The following is a 20,912-nucleotide window of genomic DNA, read 5'->3' on the forward strand; positions in this document are numbered from 1 at the left end:
AGGCGTTGGACTTAAGATCCAATGGACAGTTGTCTGCATGGGTTCGAGCCCCATCCCTGGTATGGGTTTTCAGCGGGTGTGTAGGAACTTGCAGATGCTTTTTTAAAGCATTTTCCTCTGCCCTCCTCACCCTCCCAGTGCCCTTCCTTAACAGTCCCAATTCACGTCTCAGCTGTGGGGTCTGCTGCTACTCTGCACTTAGCATGGATGCTTCCCAAAGCAATGCAGTGCCACCTACGCAGAGCCCCTGCTTAGAGAAATACACCTCCTATGTCTTTTCCCACTGAAGGGAGCAGGAGGAAGTACTTGCTTCCTGGGGAACATGGACCTGCCACTGGAATTTGTTAACCCGCCTCTTGCGGATTTCTCCCCTTTCTTTGATTTACACCTGCAGGCTCTCCCTTGCCATCGGAGCAGGATCTGCTGATCCAGGCCCGGCTGGATCAAATGTGCAAAGGCTTGTCCCCAGGCCTCGGGAAAAAATTGAGCAGAGATTCCCGCCTCCGCCTCCTCTTGCCTTCCGAACGGGCTTCCAAACGGGCAATGCCCTGACGGGTACCCCACGCCCCACCCTGCCCATGCCCACGCCCCTGTATATGAGGGTGACCCATGTCCCTCACCCTCCATGCTCGAACGGAAGACACGTGTGTCCTGAGGGGAGCGCCAGACAGGCATTTCTCCGGCCAGGCAGACCCCTGCAGCACCCGTTAGGCTCCAAAGCCTGTACATTCCCAAGATGCCACTGGTCACTATGCAAATCAGACAGCCCTGGCCACACCCTCTCCGCCGCTGGGCTCTGCTGCTTTCGGTACGTGCAGCTCAGCTTTTTCTTACCCTGAACCAGACTTCCGTTTCAGCAAAAAGGTGGGTTGCAGTGGGTCCGGGATGCCATTTGGAGACAAAGCCTGCGGCCCTGTCAAAGATGACTTCCTGCCGCACACCATGTGGTCAGAAGCCTACGAAAAGAAGCGCACCTCGGAATACAGAATCTCACTTCCTCAAGAGCCTTGCACAAGAGATTGTCCTCCCGCCGAGGAAAGCAACTCAAAGGGAACCTTGCGAAAATCAAATTAGGAGCCAGATTGCGGGATGCTAGGCAAACTGTTTGTCAGAAAAGCAAATTCATTTTGAGAAGCCCTGACCTGCGGGAAGGAAAAGCATTCAAGGGCAGAAGAAGGACTGTTCCCTGACCGGGAATCGAACCCGGGCCGCGGCGGTGAGAGCGCCGAATCCTAACCACTAGACCACCAGGGAACCCACAGCCATACAGCAAAAGTTCCTACACTGCTCTCCTAGTGACAAAGCTCATGGGGGCTGAAAGCATATTTTATTCTACAGCGAATATGAATCAGAACTTGAAAAAACACTCATGATTCCACCAGACTGTTTGTCACTTCCAAGCACAGGCCATCCCCTCCCCCGTGCTACTGAACCGACGAATTCCTGTACAATCGGGATCCCCGGGAAATCACAAGAGGGACACCTAGTGGCCGCTGATAGCTCAAAGACAGCTGGTACACCTTCTCACACCTACCTCGTTATTCAGCTTGCTGGAAGAATACATTGCGAATGACCGATTCAAGAGTGCAAGGGAGAAGAGTGCTCCAAAGTAGATGTATACATCGCAGCCGGGTTTTCCAGCAATTTACCTTTCTGATGAGCTGGTACTGAACTTTACGCCCACATAGAGCACCTGACTGGGTGGGGGACTGCGTGCGCATGAAGGTGGCTGAGGGCAATGGGAGCAAAGCAACCTGGGACACAGGGGACCCAGCCCCTTTCCTCTGCTTTCGTCTATAGGTCGGGGTGCCTTTTTAAGGACCTTCGATTAAAAAAAGCTGAGCTGCGTGGACAAATTACGCACGTCTACGTCTTAGAGGGATCTTCCCTGACCGGGAATCGAACCCGGGCCGCGGCGGTGAAAGCGCCGAATCCTAGCCACTAGACCACCAGGGAGGAGATGCTCTTGTGAGCCTGCCTTGCTCACTTCCTTATTGTGACTAAGCTAACTCCACTGTATAGATTGCCCATAAAGTACGAGTGGGGAAAAGTTAGGTGTCACACAGTGTGTTTGTCATAAGCAATTACCTTTATCCTCCTGCAAAAGCCTTTTTACTCTGCAATCACCTCTTGCTGGACAGCCTGCGCTGGAGCAGCCAGCATGAAAAGGGAGCTGAGTAAGGCAGGGCCTAGGGTCTCACCAGGGTGGCCGAGTGGTTAAGGCGTTGGACTTAAGATCCAATGGACAGTTGTCTGCATGGGTTCGAGCCCCATCCCTGGTATGGGTTTTCAGCGGGTGTGTAGGAACTTGCAGATGCTTTTTTAAAGCATTTTCCTCTGCCCTCCTCACCCTCCCAGTGCCCTTCCTTAACAGTCCCAATTCACGTCTCAGCTGTGGGGTCTGCTGCTACTCTGCACTTAGCATGGATGCTTCCCAAAGCAATGCAGTGCCACCTACGCAGAGCCCCTGCTTAGAGAAATACACCTCCTATGTCTTTTCCCACTGAAGGGAGCAGGAGGAAGTACTTGCTTCCTGGGGAACATGGACCTGCCACTGGAATTTGTTAACCCGCCTCTTGCGGATTTCTCCCCTTTCTTTGATTTACACCTGCAGGCTCTCCCTTGCCATCGGAGCAGGATCTGCTGATCCAGGCCCGGCTGGATCAAATGTGCAAAGGCTTGTCCCCAGGCCTCGGGAAAAAATTGAGCAGAGATTCCCGCCTCCGCCTCCTCTTGCCTTCCGAACGGGCTTCCAAACGGGCAATGCCCTGACGGGTACCCCACGCCCCACCCTGCCCATGCCCACGCCCCTGTATATGAGGGTGACCCATGTCCCTCACCCTCCATGCTCGAACGGAAGACACGTGTGTCCTGAGGGGAGCGCCAGACAGGCATTTCTCCGGCCAGGCAGACCCCTGCAGCACCCGTTAGGCTCCAAAGCCTGTACATTCCCAAGATGCCACTGGTCACTATGCAAATCAGACAGCCCTGGCCACACCCTCTCCGCCGCTGGGCTCTGCTGCTTTCGGTACGTGCAGCTCAGCTTTTTCTTACCCTGAACCAGACTTCCGTTTCAGCAAAAAGGTGGGTTGCAGTGGGTCCGGGATGCCATTTGGAGACAAAGCCTGCGGCCCTGTCAAAGATGACTTCCTGCCGCACACCATGTGGTCAGAAGCCTACGAAAAGAAGCGCACCTCGGAATACAGAATCTCACTTCCTCAAGAGCCTTGCACAAGAGATTGTCCTCCCGCCGAGGAAAGCAACTCAAAGGGAACCTTGCGAAAATCAAATTAGGAGCCAGATTGCGGGATGCTAGGCAAACTGTTTGTCAGAAAAGCAAATTCATTTTGAGAAGCCCTGACCTGCGGGAAGGAAAAGCATTCAAGGGCAGAAGAAGGACTGTTCCCTGACCGGGAATCGAACCCAGGCCGCGGCGGTGAGAGCGCCGAATCCTAACCACTAGACCACCAGGGAACCCACAGCCATACAGCAAAAGTTCCTACACTGCTCTCCTAGTGACAAAGCTCATGGGGGCTGAAAGCATATTTTATTCTACAGCGAATATGAATCAGAACTTGAAAAAACACTCATGATTCCACCAGACTGTTTGTCACTTCCAAGCACAGGCCATCCCCTCCCCCGTGCTACTGAACCGACGAATTCCTGTACAATCGGGATCCCCGGGAAATCACAAGAGGGACACCTAGTGGCCGCTGATAGCTCAAAGACAGCTGGTACACCTTCTCACACCTACCTCGTTATTCAGCTTGCTGGAAGAATACATTGCGAATGACCGATTCAAGAGTGCAAGGGAGAAGAGTGCTCCAAAGTAGATGTATACATCGCAGCCGGGTTTTCCAGCAATTTACCTTTCTGATGAGCTGGTACTGCACTTTACGCCCACATAGAGCACCTGACTGGGTGGGGGACTGCGTGCGCATGAAGGTGGCTGAGGGCAATGGGAGCAAAGCAACCTGGGACACAGGGGACCCAGCCCCTTTCCTCTGCTTTCGTCTATAGGTCGGGGTGCCTTTTTAAGGACCTTCGATTAAAAAAAGCTGAGCTGCGTGGACAAATTATGCACGTCTACGTCTTAGAGGGATCTTCCCTGACCGGGAATCGAACCCGGGCCGCGGCGGTGAAAGCGCCGAATCCTAGCCACTAGACCACCAGGGAGGAGATGCTCTTGTGAGCCTGCCTTGCTCACTTCCTTATTGTGACTAAGCTAACTCCACTGTATAGATTGCCCATAAAGTACGAGTGGGGAAAAGTTAGGTGTCACACAGTGTGTTTGTCATAAGCAATTACCTTTATCCTCCTGCAAAAGCCTTTTTACTCTGCAATCACCTCTTGCTGGACAGCCTGCGCTGGAGCAGCCAGCATGAAAAGGGAGCTGAGTAAGGCAGGGCCTAGGGTCTCACCAGGGTGGCCGAGTGGTTAAGGCGTTGGACTTAAGATCCAATGGACAGTTGTCCGCATGGGTTCGAGCCCCATCCCTGGTATGGGTTTTCAGCGGGTGTGTAGGAACTTGCAGATGCTTTTTTAAAGCATTTTCCTCTGCCCTCCTCACCCTCCCAGTGCCCTTCCTTAACAGTCCCAATTCACGTCTCAGCTGTGGGGTCTGCTGCTACTCTGCACTTAGCATGGATGCTTCCCAAAGCAATGCAGTGCCACCTACGCAGAGCCCCTGCTTAGAGAAATACACCTCCTATGTCTTTTCCCACTGAAGGGAGCAGGAGGAAGTACTTGCTTCCTGGGGAACATGGGCCTGCCACTGGAATTTGTTAACCCGCCTCTTGCGGATTTCTCCCCTTTCTTTGATTTACACCTGCAGGCTCTCCCTTGCCATCGGAGCAGGATCTGCTGATGCAGGCCCGGCTGGATCAAATGTGCAAAGGCTTGTCCCCAGGCCTCGGGAAAAAATTGATCAGAGATTCCCGCCTCCGCCTCCTCTTGCCTTCCGAACGGGCTTCCAAACGGGCAATGCCCTGACGGGTCCCCCACGCCCCATCCTGCCCATGCCCACACCCCTGTATATGAGGGTGACCCATGTCCCTCACCCTCCATGCTCGAACAGAAGACACGTGTGTCCTGAGGGGAGCGCCAGACAGGCATTTCTCCGGCCAGGCAGACCCCTGCAGCACCCGTTAGGCTCCAAAGCCTGTACATTCCCAAGATGCCACTGGTCACTATGCAAATCAGACAGCCCTGGCCACACCCTCTCCGCCGCTGGGCTCTGCTGCTTTCGGTACGTGCAGCTCAGCTTTTTCTTACCCTGAACCAGACTTCCGTTTCAGCAAAAAGGTGGGTTGCAGTGGGTCCGGGATGCCATTTGGAGACAAAGCCTGCGGCCCTGTCAAAGATGACTTCCTGCCGCACACCATGTGGTCAGAAGCCTACGAAAAGAAGCGCACCTCGGAATACAGAATCTCACTTCCTCAAGAGCCTTGCACAAGAGATTGTCCTCCCGCCGAGGAAAGCAACTCAAAGGAAACCTTGCGAAAATCAAATTAGGAGCCAGATTGCGGGATGCTAGGCAAACTGTTTGTCAGAAAAGCAAATTCATTTTGAGAAGCCCTGACCTGCGGGAAGGAAAAGCATTCAAGGGCAGAAGAAGGACTGTTCCCTGACCGGGAATCGAACCCGGGCCGCGGCGGTGAGAGCGCCGAATCCTAACCACTAGACCACCAGGGAACCCACAGCCATACAGCAAAAGTTCCTACACTGCTCTCCTAGTGACAAAGCTCATGGGGGCTGAAAGCATATTTTATTCTACAGCGAATATGAATCAGAACTTGAAAAAACACTCATGATTCCACCAGACTGTTTGTCACTTCCAAGCACAGGCCATCCCCTCCCCCGTGCTACTGAACCGACGAATTCCTGTACAATCGGGATCCCCGGGAAATCACAAGAGGGACACCTAGTGGCCGCTGATAGCTCAAAGACAGCTGGTACACCTTCTCACACCTACCTCGTTATTCAGCTTGCTGGAAGAATACATTGCGAATGACCGATTCAAGAGTGCAAGGGAGAAGAGTGCTCCAAAGTAGATGTATACATCGCAGCCGGGTTTTCCAGCAATTTACCTTTCTGATGAGCTGGTACTGCACTTTACGCCCACATAGAGCACCTGACTGGGTGGGGGACTGCGTGCGCATGAAGGTGGCTGAGGGCAATGGGAGCAAAGCAACCTGGGACACAGGGGACCCAGCCCCTTTCCTCTGCTTTCGTCTATAGGTCGGGGTGCCTTTTTAAGGACCTTCGATTAAAAAAAGCTGAGCTGCGTGGACAAATTACGCACGTCTACGAGGGATCTTCCCTGACCGGGAATCGAACCCGGGCCGCGGCGGTGAAAGCGCCGAATCCTAGCCACTAGACCACCAGGGAGGAGATGCTCTTGTGAGCCTGCCTTGCTCACTTCCTTATTGTGACTAAGCTAACTCCACTGTATAGATTGCCCATAAAGTACGAGTGGGGAAAAGTTAGGTGTCACACAGTGTGTTTGTCATAAGCAATTACCTTTATCCTCCTGCAAAAGCCTTTTTACTCTGCAATCACCTCTTGCTGGACAGCCTGCGCTGGAGCAGCCAGCATGAAAAGGGAGCTGAGTAAGGCAGGGCCTAGGGTCTCACCAGGGTGGCCGAGTGGTTAAGGCGTTGGACTTAAGATCCAATGGACAGTTGTCCGCATGGGTTCGAGCCCCATCCCTGGTATGGGTTTTCAGCGGGTGTGTAGGAACTTGCAGATGCTTTTTTAAAGCATTTTCCTCTGCCCTCCTCACCCTCCCAGTGCCCTTCCTTAACAGTCCCAATTCACGTCTCAGCTGTGGGGTCTGCTGCTACTCTGCACTTAGCATGGATGCTTCCCAAAGCAATGCAGTGCCACCTACGCAGAGCCCCTGCTTAGAGAAATACACCTCCTATGTCTTTTCCCACTGAAGGGAGCAGGAGGAAGTACTTGCTTCCTGGGGAACATGGGCCTGCCACTGGAATTTGTTAACCCGCCTCTTGCGGATTTCTCCCCTTTCTTTGATTTACACCTGCAGGCTCTCCCTTGCCATCGGAGCAGGATCTGCTGATGCAGGCCCGGCTGGATCAAATGTGCAAAGGCTTGTCCCCAGGCCTCGGGAAAAAATTGAGCAGAGATTCCCGCCTCCGCCTCCGCCTCCTCTTGCCTTCCGAACGGGCTTCCAAACGGGCAATGCCCTGACGGGTCCCCCACGCCCCATCCTGCCCATGCCCACACCCCTGTATATGAGGGTGACCCATGTCCCTCACCCTCCATGCTCGAACGGAAGACACGTGTGTCCTGAGGGGAGCGCCAGACAGGCATTTCTCCGGCCAGGCAGACCCCTGCAGCACCCGTTAGGCTCCAAAGCCTGTACATTCCCAAGATGCCACTGGTCACTATGCAAATCAGACAGCCCTGGCCACACCCTCTCCGCCGCTGGGCTCTGCTGCTTTCGGTACGTGCAGCTCAGCTTTTTCTTACCCTGAACCAGACTTCCGTTTCAGCAAAAAGGTGGGTTGCAGTGGGTCCGGGATGCCATTTGGAGACAAAGCCTGCGGCCCTGTCAAAGATGACTTCCTGCCGCACACCATGTGGTCAGAAGCCTACGAAAAGAAGCGCACCTCGGAATACAGAATCTCACTTCCTCAAGAGCCTTGCACAAGAGATTGTCCTCCCGCCGAGGAAAGCAACTCAAAGGGAACCTTGCGAAAATCAAATTAGGAGCCAGATTGCGGGATGCTAGGCAAACTGTTTGTCAGAAAAGCAAATTCATTTTGAGAAGCCCTGACCTGCGGGAAGGAAAAGCATTCAAGGGCAGAAGAAGGACTGTTCCCTGACCGGGAATCGAACCCGGGCCGCGGCGGTGAGAGCGCCGAATCCTAACCACTAGACCACCAGGGAACCCACAGCCATACAGCAAGAGTTCCTACACTGCTCTCCTAGTGACAAAGCTCATGGGGGCTGAAAGCATATTTTATTCTACAGCGAATATGAATCAGAACTTGAAAAAACACTCATGATTCCACCAGACTGTTTGTCACTTCCAAGCACAGGCCATCCCCTCCCCCGTGCTACTGAACCGACGAATTCCTGTACAATCGGGATCCCCGGGAAATCACAAGAGGGACACCTAGTGGCCGCTGATAGCTCAAAGACAGCTGGTACACCTTCTCACACCTACCTCGTTATTCAGCTTGCTGGAAGAATACATTGCGAATGACCGATTCAAGAGTGCAAGGGAGAAGAGTGCTCCAAAGTAGATGTATACATCGCAGCCGGGTTTTCCAGCAATTTACCTTTCTGATGAGCTGGTACTGCACTTTACGCCCACATAGAGCACCTGACTGGGTGGGGGACTGCGTGCGCATGAAGGTGGCTGAGGGCAATGGGAGCAAAGCAACCTGGGACACAGGGGACCCAGCCCCTTTCCTCTGCTTTCGTCTATAGGTCGGGGTGCCTTTTTAAGGACCTTCGATTAAAAAAAGCTGAGCTGCGTGGACAAATTACGCACGTCTACGTCTTAGAGGGATCTTCCCTGACCGGGAATCGAACCCGGGCCGCGGCGGTGAAAGCGCCGAATCCTAGCCACTAGACCACCAGGGAGGAGATGCTCTTGTGAGCCTGCCTTGCTCACTTCCTTATTGTGACTAAGCTAACTCCACTGTATAGATTGCCCATAAAGTACGAGTGGGGAAAAGTTAGGTGTCACACAGTGTGTTTGTCATAAGCAATTACCTTTATCCTCCTGCAAAAGCCTTTTTACTCTGCAATCACCTCTTGCTGGACAGCCTGCGCTGGAGCAGCCAGCATGAAAAGGGAGCTGAGTAAGGCAGGGCCTAGGGTCTCACCAGGGTGGCCGAGTGGTTAAGGCGTTGGACTTAAGATCCAATGGACAGTTGTCCGCATGGGTTCGAGCCCCATCCCTGGTATGGGTTTTCAGCGGGTGTGTAGGAACTTGCAGATGCTTTTTTAAAGCATTTTCCTCTGCCCTCCTCACCCTCCCAGTGCCCTTCCTTAACAGTCCCAATTCACGTCTCAGCTGTGGGGTCTGCTGCTACTCTGCACTTAGCATGGATGCTTCCCAAAGCAATGCAGTGCCACCTACGCAGAGCCCCTGCTTAGAGAAATACACCTCCTATGTCTTTTCCCACTGAAGGGAGCAGGAGGAAGTACTTGCTTCCTGGGGAACATGGGCCTGCCACTGGAATTTGTTAACCCGCCTCTTGCGGATTTCTCCCCTTTCTTTGATTTACACCTGCAGGCTCTCCCTTGCCATCGGAGCAGGATCTGCTGATGCAGGCCCGGCTGGATCAAATGTGCAAAGGCTTGTCCCCAGGCCTCGGGAAAAAATTGAGCAGAGATTCCCGCCTCCGCCTCCGCCTCCTCTTGCCTTCCGAACGGGCTTCCAAACGGGCAATGCCCTGACGGGTCCCCCACGCCCCATCCTGCCCATGCCCACACCCCTGTATATGAGGGTGACCCATGTCCCTCACCCTCCATGCTCGAACAGAAGACACGTGTGTCCTGAGGGGAGCGCCAGACAGGCATTTCTCCGGCCAGGCAGACCCCTGCAGCACCCGTTAGGCTCCAAAGCCTGTACATTCCCAAGATGCCACTGGTCACTATGCAAATCAGACAGCCCTGGCCACACCCTCTCCGCCGCTGGGCTCTGCTGCTTTCGGTACGTGCAGCTCAGCTTTTTCTTACCCTGAACCAGACTTCCGTTTCAGCAAAAAGGTGGGTTGCAGTGGGTCCGGGATGCCATTTGGAGACAAAGCCTGCGGCCCTGTCAAAGATGACTTCCTGCCGCACACCATGTGGTCAGAAGCCTACGAAAAGAAGCGCACCTCGGAATACAGAATCTCACTTCCTCAAGAGCCTTGCACAAGAGATTGTCCTCCCGCCGAGGAAAGCAACTCAAAGGGAACCTTGCGAAAATCAAATTAGGAGCCAGATTGCGGGATGCTAGGCAAACTGTTTGTCAGAAAAGCAAATTCATTTTGAGAAGCCCTGACCTGCGGGAAGGAAAAGCATTCAAGGGCAGAAGAAGGACTGTTCCCTGACCGGGAATCGAACCCGGGCCGCGGCGGTGAGAGCGCCGAATCCTAACCACTAGACCACCAGGGAACCCACAGCCATACAGCAAAAGTTCCTACACTGCTCTCCTAGTGACAAAGCTCATGGGGGCTGAAAGCATATTTTATTCTACAGCGAATATGAATCAGAACTTGAAAAAACACTCATGATTCCACCAGACTGTTTGTCACTTCCAAGCACAGGCCTTCCCCTCCCCCGTGCTACTGAACCGACGAATTCCTGTACAATCGGGATCCCCGGGAAATCACAAGAGGGACACCTAGTGGCCGCTGATAGCTCAAAGACAGCTGGTACACCTTCTCACACCTACCTCGTTATTCAGCTTGCTGGAAGAATACATTGCGAATGACCGATTCAAGAGTGCAAGGGAGAAGAGTGCTCCAAAGTAGATGTATACATCGCAGCCGGGTTTTCCAGCAATTTACCTTTCTGATGAGCTGGTACTGCACTTTACGCCCACATAGAGCACCTGACTGGGTGGGGGACTGCGTGCGCATGAAGGTGGCTGAGGGCAATGGGAGCAAAGCAACCTGGGACACAGGGGACCCAGCCCCTTTCCTCTGCTTTCGTCTATAGGTCGGGGTGCCTTTTTAAGGACCTTCGATTAAAAAAAGCTGAGCTGCGTGGACAAATTACGCACGTCTACGAGGGATCTTCCCTGACCGGGAATCGAACCCGGGCCGCGGCGGTGAAAGTGCCGAATCCTAGCCACTAGACCACCAGGGAGGAGATGCTCTTGTGAGCCTGCCTTGCTCACTTCCTTATTGTGACTAAGCTAACTCCACTGTATAGATTGCCCATAAAGTACGAGTGGGGAAAAGTTAGGTGTCACACAGTGTGTTTGTCATAAGCAATTACCTTTATCCTCCTGCAAAAGCCTTTTTACTCTGCAATCACCTCTTGCTGGACAGCCTGCGCTGGAGCAGCCAGCATGAAAAGGGAGCTGAGTAAGGCAGGGCCTAGGGTCTCACCAGGGTGGCCGAGTGGTTAAGGCGTTGGACTTAAGATCCAATGGACAGTTGTCCGCATGGGTTCGAGCCCCATCCCTGGTATGGGTTTTCAGCGGGTGTGTAGGAACTTGCAGATGCTTTTTTAAAGCATTTTCCTCTGCCCTCCTCACCCTCCCAGTGCCCTTCCTTAACAGTCCCAATTCACGTCTCAGCTGTGGGGTCTGCTGCTACTCTGCACTTAGCATGGATGCTTCCCAAAGCAATGCAGTGCCACCTACGCAGAGCCCCTGCTTAGAGAAATACACCTCCTATGTCTTTTCCCACTGAAGGGAGCAGGAGGAAGTACTTGCTTCCTGGGGAACATGGGCCTGCCACTGGAATTTGTTAACCCGCCTCTTGCGGATTTCTCCCCTTTCTTTGATTTACACCTGCAGGCTCTCCCTTGCCATCGGAGCAGGATCTGCTGATGCAGGCCCGGCTGGATCAAATGTGCAAAGGCTTGTCCCCAGGCCTCGGGAAAAAATTGAGCAGAGATTCCCGCCTCCGCCTCCGCCTCCTCTTGCCTTCCGAACGGGCTTCCAAACGGGCAATGCCCTGACGGGTACCCCACGCCCCACCCTGCCCATGCCCACACCCCTGTATATGAGGGTGACCCATGTCCCTCACCCTCCATGCTCGAACGGAAGACACGTGTGTCCTGAGGGGAGCGCCAGACAGGCATTTCTCCGGCCAGGCAGACCCCTGCAGCACCCGTTAGGCTCCAAAGCTTGTACATTCCCAAGATGCCACTGGTCACTATGCAAATCAGACAGCCCTGGCCACACCCTCTCCGCCGCTGGGCTCTGCTGCTTTCGGTACGTTCAGCTCAGCTTTTTCTTACCCTGAACCAGACTTCCGTTTCAGCAAAAAGGTGGGTTGCAGTGGGTCCGGGATGCCATTTGGAGACAAAGCCTGCGGCCCTGTCAAAGATGACTTCCTGCCGCACACCATGTGGTCAGAAGCCTACGAAAAGAAGCGCACCTCGGAATACAGAATCTCACTTCCTCAAGAGCCTTGCACAAGAGATTGTCCTCCCGCCGAGGAAAGCAACTCAAAGGGAACCTTGCGAAAATCAAATTAGGAGCCAGATTGCGGGATGCTAGGCAAACTGTTTGTCAGAAAAGCAAATTCATTTTGAGAAGCCCTGACCTGCGGGAAGGAAAAGCATTCAAGGGCAGAAGAAGGACTGTTCCCTGACCGGGAATCGAACCCGGGCCGCGGCGGTGAGAGCGCCGAATCCTAACCACTAGACCACCAGGGAACCCACAGCCATACAGCAAAAGTTCCTACACTGCTCTCCTAGTGACAAAGCTCATGGGGGCTGAAAGCATATTTTATTCTACAGCGAATATGAATCAGAACTTGAAAAAACACTCATGATTCCACCAGACTGTTTGTCACTTCCAAGCACAGGCCATCCCCTCCCCCGTGCTACTGAACCGACGAATTCCTGTACAATCGGGATCCCCGGGAAATCACAAGAGGGACACCTAGTGGCCGCTGATAGCTCAAAGACAGCTGGTACACCTTCTCACACCTACCTCGTTATTCAGCTTGCTGGAAGAATACATTGCGAATGACCGATTCAAGAGTGCAAGGGAGAAGAGTGCTCCAAAGTAGATGTATACATCGCAGCCGGGTTTTCCAGCAATTTACCTTTCTGATGAGCTGGTACTGCACTTTACGCCCACATAGAGCACCTGACTGGGTGGGGGACTGCGTGCGCATGAAGGTGGCTGAGGGCAATGGGAGCAAAGCAACCTGGGACACAGGGGACCCAGCCCCTTTCCTCTGCTTTCGTCTATAGGTCGGGGTGCCTTTTTAAGGACCTTCGATTAAAAAAAGCTGAGCTGCGTGGACAAATTACGCACGTCTACGTCTTAGAGGGATCTTCCCTGACCGGGAATCGAACCCGGGCCGCGGCGGTGAAAGCGCCGAATCCTAGCCACTAGACCACCAGGGAGGAGATGCTCTTGTGAGCCTGCCTTGCTCACTTCCTTATTGTGACTAAGCTAACTCCACTGTATAGATTGCCCATAAAGTACGAGTGGGGAAAAGTTAGGTGTCACACAGTGTGTTTGTCATAAGCAATTACCTTTATCCTCCTGCAAAAGCCTTTTTACTCTGCAATCACCTCTTGCTGGACAGCCTGCGCTGGAGCAGCCAGCATGAAAAGGGAGCTGAGTAAGGCAGGGCCTAGGGTCTCACCAGGGTGGCCGAGTGGTTAAGGCGTTGGACTTAAGATCCAATGGACAGTTGTCTGCATGGGTTCGAGCCCCATCCCTGGTATGGGTTTTCAGCGGGTGTGTAGGAACTTGCAGATGCTTTTTTAAAGCATTTTCCTCTGCCCTCCTCACCCTCCCAGTGCCCTTCCTTAACAGTCCCAATTCACGTCTCAGCTGTGGGGTCTGCTGCTACTCTGCACTTAGCATGGATGCTTCCCAAAGCAATGCAGTGCCACCTACGCAGAGCCCCTGCTTAGAGAAATACACCTCCTATGTCTTTTCCCACTGAAGGGAGCAGGAGGAAGTACTTGCTTCCTGGGGAACATGGACCTGCCACTGGAATTTGTTAACCCGCCTCTTGCGGATTTCTCCCCTTTCTTTGATTTACACCTGCAGGCTCTCCCTTGCCATCGGAGCAGGATCTGCTGATCCAGGCCCGGCTGGATCAAATGTGCAAAGGCTTGTCCCCAGGCCTCGGGAAAAAATTGAGCAGAGATTCCCGCCTCCGCCTCCTCTTGCCTTCCGAACGGGCTTCCAAACGGGCAATGCCCTGACGGGTACCCCACGCCCCACCCTGCCCATGCCCACGCCCCTGTATATGAGGGTGACCCATGTCCCTCACCCTCCATGCTCGAACGGAAGACACGTGTGTCCTGAGGGGAGCGCCAGACAGGCATTTCTCCGGCCAGGCAGACCCCTGCAGCACCCGTTAGGCTCCAAAGCCTGTACATTCCCAAGATGCCACTGGTCACTATGCAAATCAGACAGCCCTGGCCACACCCTCTCCGCCGCTGGGCTCTGCTGCTTTCGGTACGTGCAGCTCAGCTTTTTCTTACCCTGAACCAGACTTCCGTTTCAGCAAAAAGGTGGGTTGCAGTGGGTCCGGGATGCCATTTGGAGACAAAGCCTGCGGCCCTGTCAAAGATGACTTCCTGCCGCACACCATGTGGTCAGAAGCCTACGAAAAGAAGCGCACCTCGGAATACAGAATCTCACTTCCTCAAGAGCCTTGCACAAGAGATTGTCCTCCCGCCGAGGAAAGCAACTCAAAGGGAACCTTGCGAAAATCAAATTAGGAGCCAGATTGCGGGATGCTAGGCAAACTGTTTGTCAGAAAAGCAAATTCATTTTGAGAAGCCCTGACCTGCGGGAAGGAAAAGCATTCAAGGGCAGAAGAAGGACTGTTCCCTGACCGGGAATCGAACCCGGGCCGCGGCGGTGAGAGCGCCGAATCCTAACCACTAGACCACCAGGGAACCCACAGCCATACAGCAAAAGTTCCTACACTGCTCTCTTAGTGACAAAGCTCATGGGGGCTGAAAGCATATTTTATTCTACAGCGAATATGAATCAGAACTTGAAAAAACACTCATGATTCCACCAGACTGTTTGTCACTTCCAAGCACAGGCCATCCCCTCCCCCGTGCTACTGAACCGACGAATTCCTGTACAATCGGGATCCCCGGGAAATCACAAGAGGGACACCTAGTGGCCGCTGATAGCTCAAAGACAGCTGGTACACCTTCTCACACCTACCTCGTTATTCAGCTTGCTGGAAGAATACATTGCGAATGACCGATTCAAGAGTGCAAGGGAGAAGAGTGCTCCAAAGTAGATGTATACATCGCAGCCGGGTTTTCCAGCAATTTACCTTTCTGATGAGCTGGTACTGAACTTTACGCCCACATAGAGCACCTGACTGGGTGGGGGACTGCGTGCGCATGAAGGTGGCTGAGGGCAATGGGAGCAAAGCAACCTGGGACACAGGGGACCCAGCCCCTTTCCTCTGCTTTCGTCTATAGGTCGGGGTGCCTTTTTAAGGACCTTCGATTAAAAAAAGCTGAGCTGCGTGGACAAATTACGCACGTCTACGTCTTAGAGGGATCTTCCCTGACCGGGAATCGAACCCGGGCCGCGGCGGTGAAAGCGCCGAATCCTAGCCACTAGACCACCAGGGAGGAGATGCTCTTGTGAGCCTGCCTTGCTCACTTCCTTATTGTGACTAAGCTAACTCCACTGTATAGATTGCCCATAAAGTACGAGTGGGGAAAAGTTAGGTGTCACACAGTGTGTTTGTCATAAGCAATTACCTTTATCCTCCTGCAAAAGCCTTTTTACTCTGCAATCACCTCTTGCTGGACAGCCTGCGCTGGAGCAGCCAGCATGAAAAGGGAGCTGAGTAAGGCAGGGCCTAGGGTCTCACCAGGGTGGCCGAGTGGTTAAGGCGTTGGACTTAAGATCCAATGGACAGTTGTCTGCATGGGTTTGAGCCCCATCCCTGGTATGGGTTTTCAGCGGGTGTGTAGGAACTTGCAGATGCTTTTTTAAAGCATTTTCCTCTGCCCTCCTCACCCTCCCAGTGCCCTTCCTTAACAGTCCCAATTCACGTCTCAGCTGTGGGGTCTGCTGCTACTCTGCACTTAGCATGGATGCTTCCCAAAGCAATGCAGTGCCACCTACGCAGAGCCCCTGCTTAGAGAAATACACCTCCTATGTCTTTTCCCACTGAAGGGAGCAGGAGGAAGTACTTGCTTCCTGGGGAACATGGACCTGCCACTGGAATTTGTTAACCCGCCTCTTGCGGATTTCTCCCCTTTCTTTGATTTACACCTGCAGGCTCTCCCTTGCCATCGGAGCAGGATCTGCTGATCCAGGCCCGGCTGGATCAAATGTGCAAAGGCTTGTCCCCAGGCCTCGGGAAAAAATTGAGCAGAGATTCCCGCCTCCGCCTCCTCTTGCCTTCCGAACGGGCTTCCAAACGGGCAATGCCCTGACGGGTACCCCACGCCCCACCCTGCCCATGCCCACGCCCCTGTATATGAGGGTGACCCATGTCCCTCACCCTCCATGCTCGAACGGAAGACACGTGTGTCCTGAGGGGAGCGCCAGACAGGCATTTCTCCGGCCAGGCAGACCCCTGCAGCACCCGTTAGGCTCCAAAGCCTGTACATTCCCAAGATGCCACTGGTCACTATGCAAATCAGACAGCCCTGGCCACACCCTCTCCGCCGCTGGGCTCTGCTGCTTTCGGTACGTGCAGCTCAGCTTTTTCTTACCCTGAACCAGACTTCCGTTTCAGCAAAAAGGTGGGTTGCAGTGGGTCCGGGATGCCATTTGGAGACAAAGCCTGCGGCCCTGTCAAAGATGACTTCCTGCCGCACACCATGTGGTCAGAAGCCTACGAAAAGAAGCGCACCTCGGAATACAGAATCTCACTTCCTCAAGAGCCTTGCACAAGAGATTGTCCTCCCGCCGAGGAAAGCAACTCAAAGGGAACCTTGCGAAAATCAAATTAGGAGCCAGATTGCGGGATGCTAGGCAAACTGTTTGTCAGAAAAGCAAATTCATTTTGAGAAGCCCTGACCTGCGGGAAGGAAAAGCATTCAAGGGCAGAAGAAGGACTGTTCCCTGACCGGGAATCGAACCCGGGCCGCGGCGGTGAGAGCGCCGAATCCTAACCACTAGACCACCAGGGAACCCACAGCCATACAGCAAAAGTTCCTACACTGCTCTCCTAGTGACAAAGCTCATGGGGGCTGAAAGCATATTTTATTCTACAGCGAATATGAATCAGAACTTGAAAAAACACTCATGATTCCACCAGACTGTTTGTCACTTCCAAGCACAGGCCATCCCCTCCCCCGTGCTACTGAACCGACGAATTCCTGTACAATCGGGATCCCCGGGAAATCACAAGAGGGACACCTAGTGGCCGCTGATAGCTCAAAGACAGCTGGTACACCTTCTCACACCTACCTCGTTATTCAGCTTGCTGGAAGAATACATTGCGAATGACCGATTCAAGAGTGCAAGGGAGAAGAGTGCTCCAAAGTAGATGTATACATCGCAGCCGGGTTTTCCAGCAATTTACCTTTCTGATGAGCTGGTACTGCACTTTACGCCCACATAGAGCACCTGACTGGGTGGGGGACTGCGTGCGCATGAAGGTGGCTGAGGGCAATGGGAGCAAAGCAACCTGGGACACAGGGGACCCAGCCCCTTTCCTCTGCTTTCGTCTATAGGTCGGGGTGCCTTTTTAAGGACCTTCGATTAAAAAAAGCTGAGCTGCGTGGACAAATTATGCACGTCTACGTCTTAGAGGGATCTTCCCTGACCGGGAATCGAACCCGGGCCGCGGCGGTGAAAGCGCCGAATCCTAGCCACTAGACCACCAGGGAGGAGATGCTCTTGTGAGCCTGCCTTGCTCACTTCCTTATTGTGACTAAGCTAACTCCACTGTATAGATTGCCCATAAAGTACGAGTGGGGAAAAGTTAGGTGTCACACAGTGTGTTTGTCATAAGCAATTACCTTTATCCTCCTGCAAAAGCCTTTTTACTCTGCAATCACCTCTTGCTGGACAGCCTGCGCTGGAGCAGCCAGCATGAAAAGGGAGCTGAGTAAGGCAGGGCCTAGGGTCTCACCAGGGTGGCCGAGTTGTTAAGGCGTTGGACTTAAGATCCAATGGACAGTTGTCCGCATGGGTTCGAGCCTCATCCCTGGTATGGGTTTTCAGCGGGTGTGTAGGAACTTGCAGATGCTTTTTTAAAGCATTTTCCTCTGCCCTCCTCACCCTCCCAGTGCCCTTCCTTAACAGTCCCAATTCACGTCTCAGCTGTGGGGTCTGCTGCTACTCTGCACTTAGCATGGATGCTTCCCAAAGCAATGCAGTGCCACCTACGCAGAGCCCCTGCTTAGAGAAATACACCTCCTATGTCTTTTCCCACTGAAGGGAGCAGGAGGAAGTACTTGCTTCCTGGGGAACATGGGCCTGCCACTGGAATTTGTTAACCCGCCTCTTGCGGATTTCTCCCCTTTCTTTGATTTACACCTGCAGGCTCTCCCTTGCCATCGGAGCAGGATCTGCTGATGCAGGCCCGGCTGGATCAAATGTGCAAAGGCTTGTCCCCAGGCCTCGGGAAAAAATTGAGCAGAGATTCCCGCCTCCGCCTCCGCCTCCTCTTGCCTTCCGAACGGGCTTCCAAACGGGCAATGCCCTGACGGGTCCCCCACGCCCCATCCTGCCCATGCCCACACCCCTGTATATGAGGGTGACCCATGTCCCTCACCCTCCATGCTCGAACAGAAGACACGTGTGTCCTGAGGGGAGCGCCAGACAGGCATTTCTCCGGCCAGGCAGACCCCTGCAGCACCCGTTAGGCTCCAAAGCCTGTACATTCCCAAGATGCCACTGGTCACTATGCAAATCAGACAGCCCTGGCCACACCCTCTCCGCCGCTGGGCTCTGCTGCTTTCGGTACGTGCAGCTCAGCTTTTTCTTACCCTGAACCAGACTTCCGTTTCAGCAAAAAGGTGGGTTGCAGTGGGTCCGGGATGCCATTTGGAGACAAAGCCTGCGGCCCTGTCAAAGATGACTTCCTGCCGCACACCATGTGGTCAGAAGCCTACGAAAAGAAGCGCACCTCGGAATACAGAATCTCACTTCCTCAAGAGCCTTGCACAAGAGATTGTCCTCCCGCCGAGGAAAGCAACTCAAAGGAAACCTTGCGAAAATCAAATTAGGAGCCAGATTGCGGGATGCTAGGCAAACTGTTTGTCAGAAAAGCAAATTCATTTTGAGAAGCCCTGACCTGCGGGAAGGAAAAGCATTCAAGGGCAGAAGAAGGACTGTTCCCTGACCGGGAATCGAACCCGGGCCGCGGCGGTGAGAGCGCCGAATCCTAACCACTAGACCACCAGGGAACCCACAGCCATACAGCAAAAGTTCCTACACTGCTCTCCTAGTGACAAAGCTCATGGGGGCTGAAAGCATATTTTATTCTACAGCGAATATGAATCAGAACTTGAAAAAACACTCATGATTCCACCAGACTGTTTGTCACTTCCAAGCACAGGCCTTCCCCTCCCCCGTGCTACTGAACCGACGAATTCCTGTACAATCGGGATCCCCGGGAAATCACAAGAGGGACACCTAGTGGCCGCTGATAGCTCAAAGACAGCTGGTACACCTTCTCACACCTACCTCGTTATTCAGCTTGCTGGAAGAATACATTGCGAATGACCGATTCAAGAGTGCAAGGGAGAAGAGTGCTCCAAAGTAGATGTATACATCGCAGCCGGGTTTTCCAGCAATTTACCTTTCTGATGAGCTGGTACTGCACTTTACGCCCACATAGAGCACCTGACTGGGTGGGGGACTGCGTGCGCATGAAGGTGGCTGAGGGCAATGGGAGCAAAGCAACCTGGGACACAGGGGACCCAGCCCCTTTCCTCTGCTTTCGTCTATAGGTCGGGGTGCCTTTTTAAGGACCTTCGATTAAAAAAAGCTGAGCTGCGTGGACAAATTACGCACGTCTACGAGGGATCTTCCCTGACCGGGAATCGAACCCGGGCCGCGGCGGTGAAAGTGCCGAATCCTAGCCACTAGACCACCAGGGAGGAGATGCTCTTGTGAGCCTGCCTTGCTCACTTCCTTATTGTGACTAAGCTAACTCCACTGTATAGATTGCCCATAAAGTACGAGTGGGGAAAAGTTAGGTGTCACACAGTGTGTTTGTCATAAGCAATTACCTTTATCCTCCTGCAAAAGCCTTTTTACTCTGCAATCACCTCTTGCTGGACAGCCTGCGCTGGAGCAGCCAGCATGAAAAGGGAGCTGAGTAAGGCAGGGCCTAGGGTCTCACCAGGGTGGCCGAGTGGTTAAGGCGTTGGACTTAAGATCCAATGGACAGTTGTCCGCATGGGTTCGAGCCCCATCCCTGGTATGGGTTTTCAGCGGGTGTGTAGGAACTTGCAGATGCTTTTTTAAAGCATTTTCCTCTGCCCTCCTCACCCTCCCAGTGCCCTTCCTTAACAGTCCCAATTCACGTCTCAGCTGTGGGGTCTGCTGCTACTCTGCACTTAGCATGGATGCTTCCCAAAGCAATGCAGTGCCACCTACGCAGAGCCCCTGCTTAGAGAAATACACCTCCTATGTCTTTTCCCACTGAAGGGAGCAGGAGGAAGTACTTGCTTCCTGGGGAACATGGGCCTGCCACTGGAATTTGTTAACCCGCCTCTTGCGGATTTCTCCCCTTTCTTTGATTTACACCTGCAGGCTCTCCCTTGCCATCGGAGCAGGATCTGCTGATGCAGGCCCGGCTGGATCAAATGTGCAAAGGCTTGTCCCCAGGCCTCGGGAAAAAATTGAGCAGAGATTCCCGCCTCCGCCTCCGCCTCCTCTTGCCTTCCGAACGGGCTTCCAAACGGGCAATGCCCTGACGGGTACCCCACGCCCCACCCTGCCCATGCCCACACCCCTGTATATGAGGGTGACCCATGTCCCTCACCCTCCATGCTCGAACGGAAGACACGTGTGTCCTGAGGGGAGCGCCAGACAGGCATTTCTCCGGCCAGGCAGACCCCTGCAGCACCCGTTAGGCTCCAAAGCTTGTACATTCCCAAGATGCCACTGGTCACTATGCAAATCAGACAGCCCTGGCCACACCCTCTCCGCCGCTGGGCTCTGCTGCTTTCGGTACGTTCAGCTCAGCTTTTTCTTACCCTGAACCAGACTTCCGTTTCAGCAAAAAGGTGGGTTGCAGTGGGTCCGGGATGCCATTTGGAGACAAAGCCTGCGGCCCTGTCAA

At 53.6% G+C, this 20,912-nt stretch overlaps 20 non-coding genes across 20 annotated transcripts; 5 read left to right on the plus strand and 15 right to left on the minus strand.

The window, feature by feature from the left end:
* Positions 1-1,182: 1,182 nt before the first annotated feature.
* On the minus strand, positions 1,183-1,254 carry TRNAE-CUC (transfer RNA glutamic acid (anticodon CUC)). Its single transcript has one exon. It is a non-coding gene; the product is annotated as a tRNA-Glu (tRNA).
* A 630-nt stretch (positions 1,255-1,884) lies between these two features.
* TRNAE-UUC (transfer RNA glutamic acid (anticodon UUC)) lies at positions 1,885-1,956 on the minus strand. Its single transcript has one exon. It is a non-coding gene; the product is annotated as a tRNA-Glu (tRNA).
* Positions 1,957-4,104: 2,148 nt separating this feature from the next.
* TRNAE-UUC (transfer RNA glutamic acid (anticodon UUC)) lies at positions 4,105-4,176 on the minus strand. The gene has a single exon. It is a non-coding gene; the product is annotated as a tRNA-Glu (tRNA).
* A 243-nt stretch (positions 4,177-4,419) lies between these two features.
* TRNAL-UAA (transfer RNA leucine (anticodon UAA)) lies at positions 4,420-4,502 on the plus strand. The gene has a single exon. It is a non-coding gene; the product is annotated as a tRNA-Leu (tRNA).
* Positions 4,503-5,622: 1,120 nt separating this feature from the next.
* On the minus strand, positions 5,623-5,694 carry TRNAE-CUC (transfer RNA glutamic acid (anticodon CUC)). The gene has a single exon. It is a non-coding gene; the product is annotated as a tRNA-Glu (tRNA).
* A 624-nt stretch (positions 5,695-6,318) lies between these two features.
* On the minus strand, positions 6,319-6,390 carry TRNAE-UUC (transfer RNA glutamic acid (anticodon UUC)). The gene has a single exon. It is a non-coding gene; the product is annotated as a tRNA-Glu (tRNA).
* Positions 6,391-6,633: 243 nt separating this feature from the next.
* Positions 6,634-6,716, plus strand: TRNAL-UAA (transfer RNA leucine (anticodon UAA)). Its single transcript has one exon. It is a non-coding gene; the product is annotated as a tRNA-Leu (tRNA).
* A 1,126-nt stretch (positions 6,717-7,842) lies between these two features.
* TRNAE-CUC (transfer RNA glutamic acid (anticodon CUC)) lies at positions 7,843-7,914 on the minus strand. Its single transcript has one exon. It is a non-coding gene; the product is annotated as a tRNA-Glu (tRNA).
* A 630-nt stretch (positions 7,915-8,544) lies between these two features.
* TRNAE-UUC (transfer RNA glutamic acid (anticodon UUC)) lies at positions 8,545-8,616 on the minus strand. Its single transcript has one exon. It is a non-coding gene; the product is annotated as a tRNA-Glu (tRNA).
* Positions 8,617-8,859: 243 nt separating this feature from the next.
* On the plus strand, positions 8,860-8,942 carry TRNAL-UAA (transfer RNA leucine (anticodon UAA)). Its single transcript has one exon. It is a non-coding gene; the product is annotated as a tRNA-Leu (tRNA).
* Positions 8,943-10,068: 1,126 nt separating this feature from the next.
* Positions 10,069-10,140, minus strand: TRNAE-CUC (transfer RNA glutamic acid (anticodon CUC)). The gene has a single exon. It is a non-coding gene; the product is annotated as a tRNA-Glu (tRNA).
* Positions 10,141-11,079: 939 nt separating this feature from the next.
* Positions 11,080-11,162, plus strand: TRNAL-UAA (transfer RNA leucine (anticodon UAA)). The gene has a single exon. It is a non-coding gene; the product is annotated as a tRNA-Leu (tRNA).
* Positions 11,163-12,288: 1,126 nt separating this feature from the next.
* On the minus strand, positions 12,289-12,360 carry TRNAE-CUC (transfer RNA glutamic acid (anticodon CUC)). The gene has a single exon. It is a non-coding gene; the product is annotated as a tRNA-Glu (tRNA).
* A 630-nt stretch (positions 12,361-12,990) lies between these two features.
* Positions 12,991-13,062, minus strand: TRNAE-UUC (transfer RNA glutamic acid (anticodon UUC)). The gene has a single exon. It is a non-coding gene; the product is annotated as a tRNA-Glu (tRNA).
* A 1,446-nt stretch (positions 13,063-14,508) lies between these two features.
* Positions 14,509-14,580, minus strand: TRNAE-CUC (transfer RNA glutamic acid (anticodon CUC)). Its single transcript has one exon. It is a non-coding gene; the product is annotated as a tRNA-Glu (tRNA).
* Positions 14,581-15,210: 630 nt separating this feature from the next.
* Positions 15,211-15,282, minus strand: TRNAE-UUC (transfer RNA glutamic acid (anticodon UUC)). Its single transcript has one exon. It is a non-coding gene; the product is annotated as a tRNA-Glu (tRNA).
* Positions 15,283-16,728: 1,446 nt separating this feature from the next.
* On the minus strand, positions 16,729-16,800 carry TRNAE-CUC (transfer RNA glutamic acid (anticodon CUC)). The gene has a single exon. It is a non-coding gene; the product is annotated as a tRNA-Glu (tRNA).
* A 630-nt stretch (positions 16,801-17,430) lies between these two features.
* On the minus strand, positions 17,431-17,502 carry TRNAE-UUC (transfer RNA glutamic acid (anticodon UUC)). The gene has a single exon. It is a non-coding gene; the product is annotated as a tRNA-Glu (tRNA).
* A 1,452-nt stretch (positions 17,503-18,954) lies between these two features.
* TRNAE-CUC (transfer RNA glutamic acid (anticodon CUC)) lies at positions 18,955-19,026 on the minus strand. The gene has a single exon. It is a non-coding gene; the product is annotated as a tRNA-Glu (tRNA).
* A 939-nt stretch (positions 19,027-19,965) lies between these two features.
* On the plus strand, positions 19,966-20,048 carry TRNAL-UAA (transfer RNA leucine (anticodon UAA)). The gene has a single exon. It is a non-coding gene; the product is annotated as a tRNA-Leu (tRNA).
* The last annotated feature ends 864 nt before the right edge of the window (positions 20,049-20,912 follow it).

This window comes from Triturus cristatus, chromosome 5_2 (assembly GCF_964204655.1).
Source record: "Triturus cristatus chromosome 5_2, aTriCri1.1, whole genome shotgun sequence".
Taxonomy (NCBI): domain Eukaryota; kingdom Metazoa; phylum Chordata; class Amphibia; order Caudata; family Salamandridae; genus Triturus; species Triturus cristatus.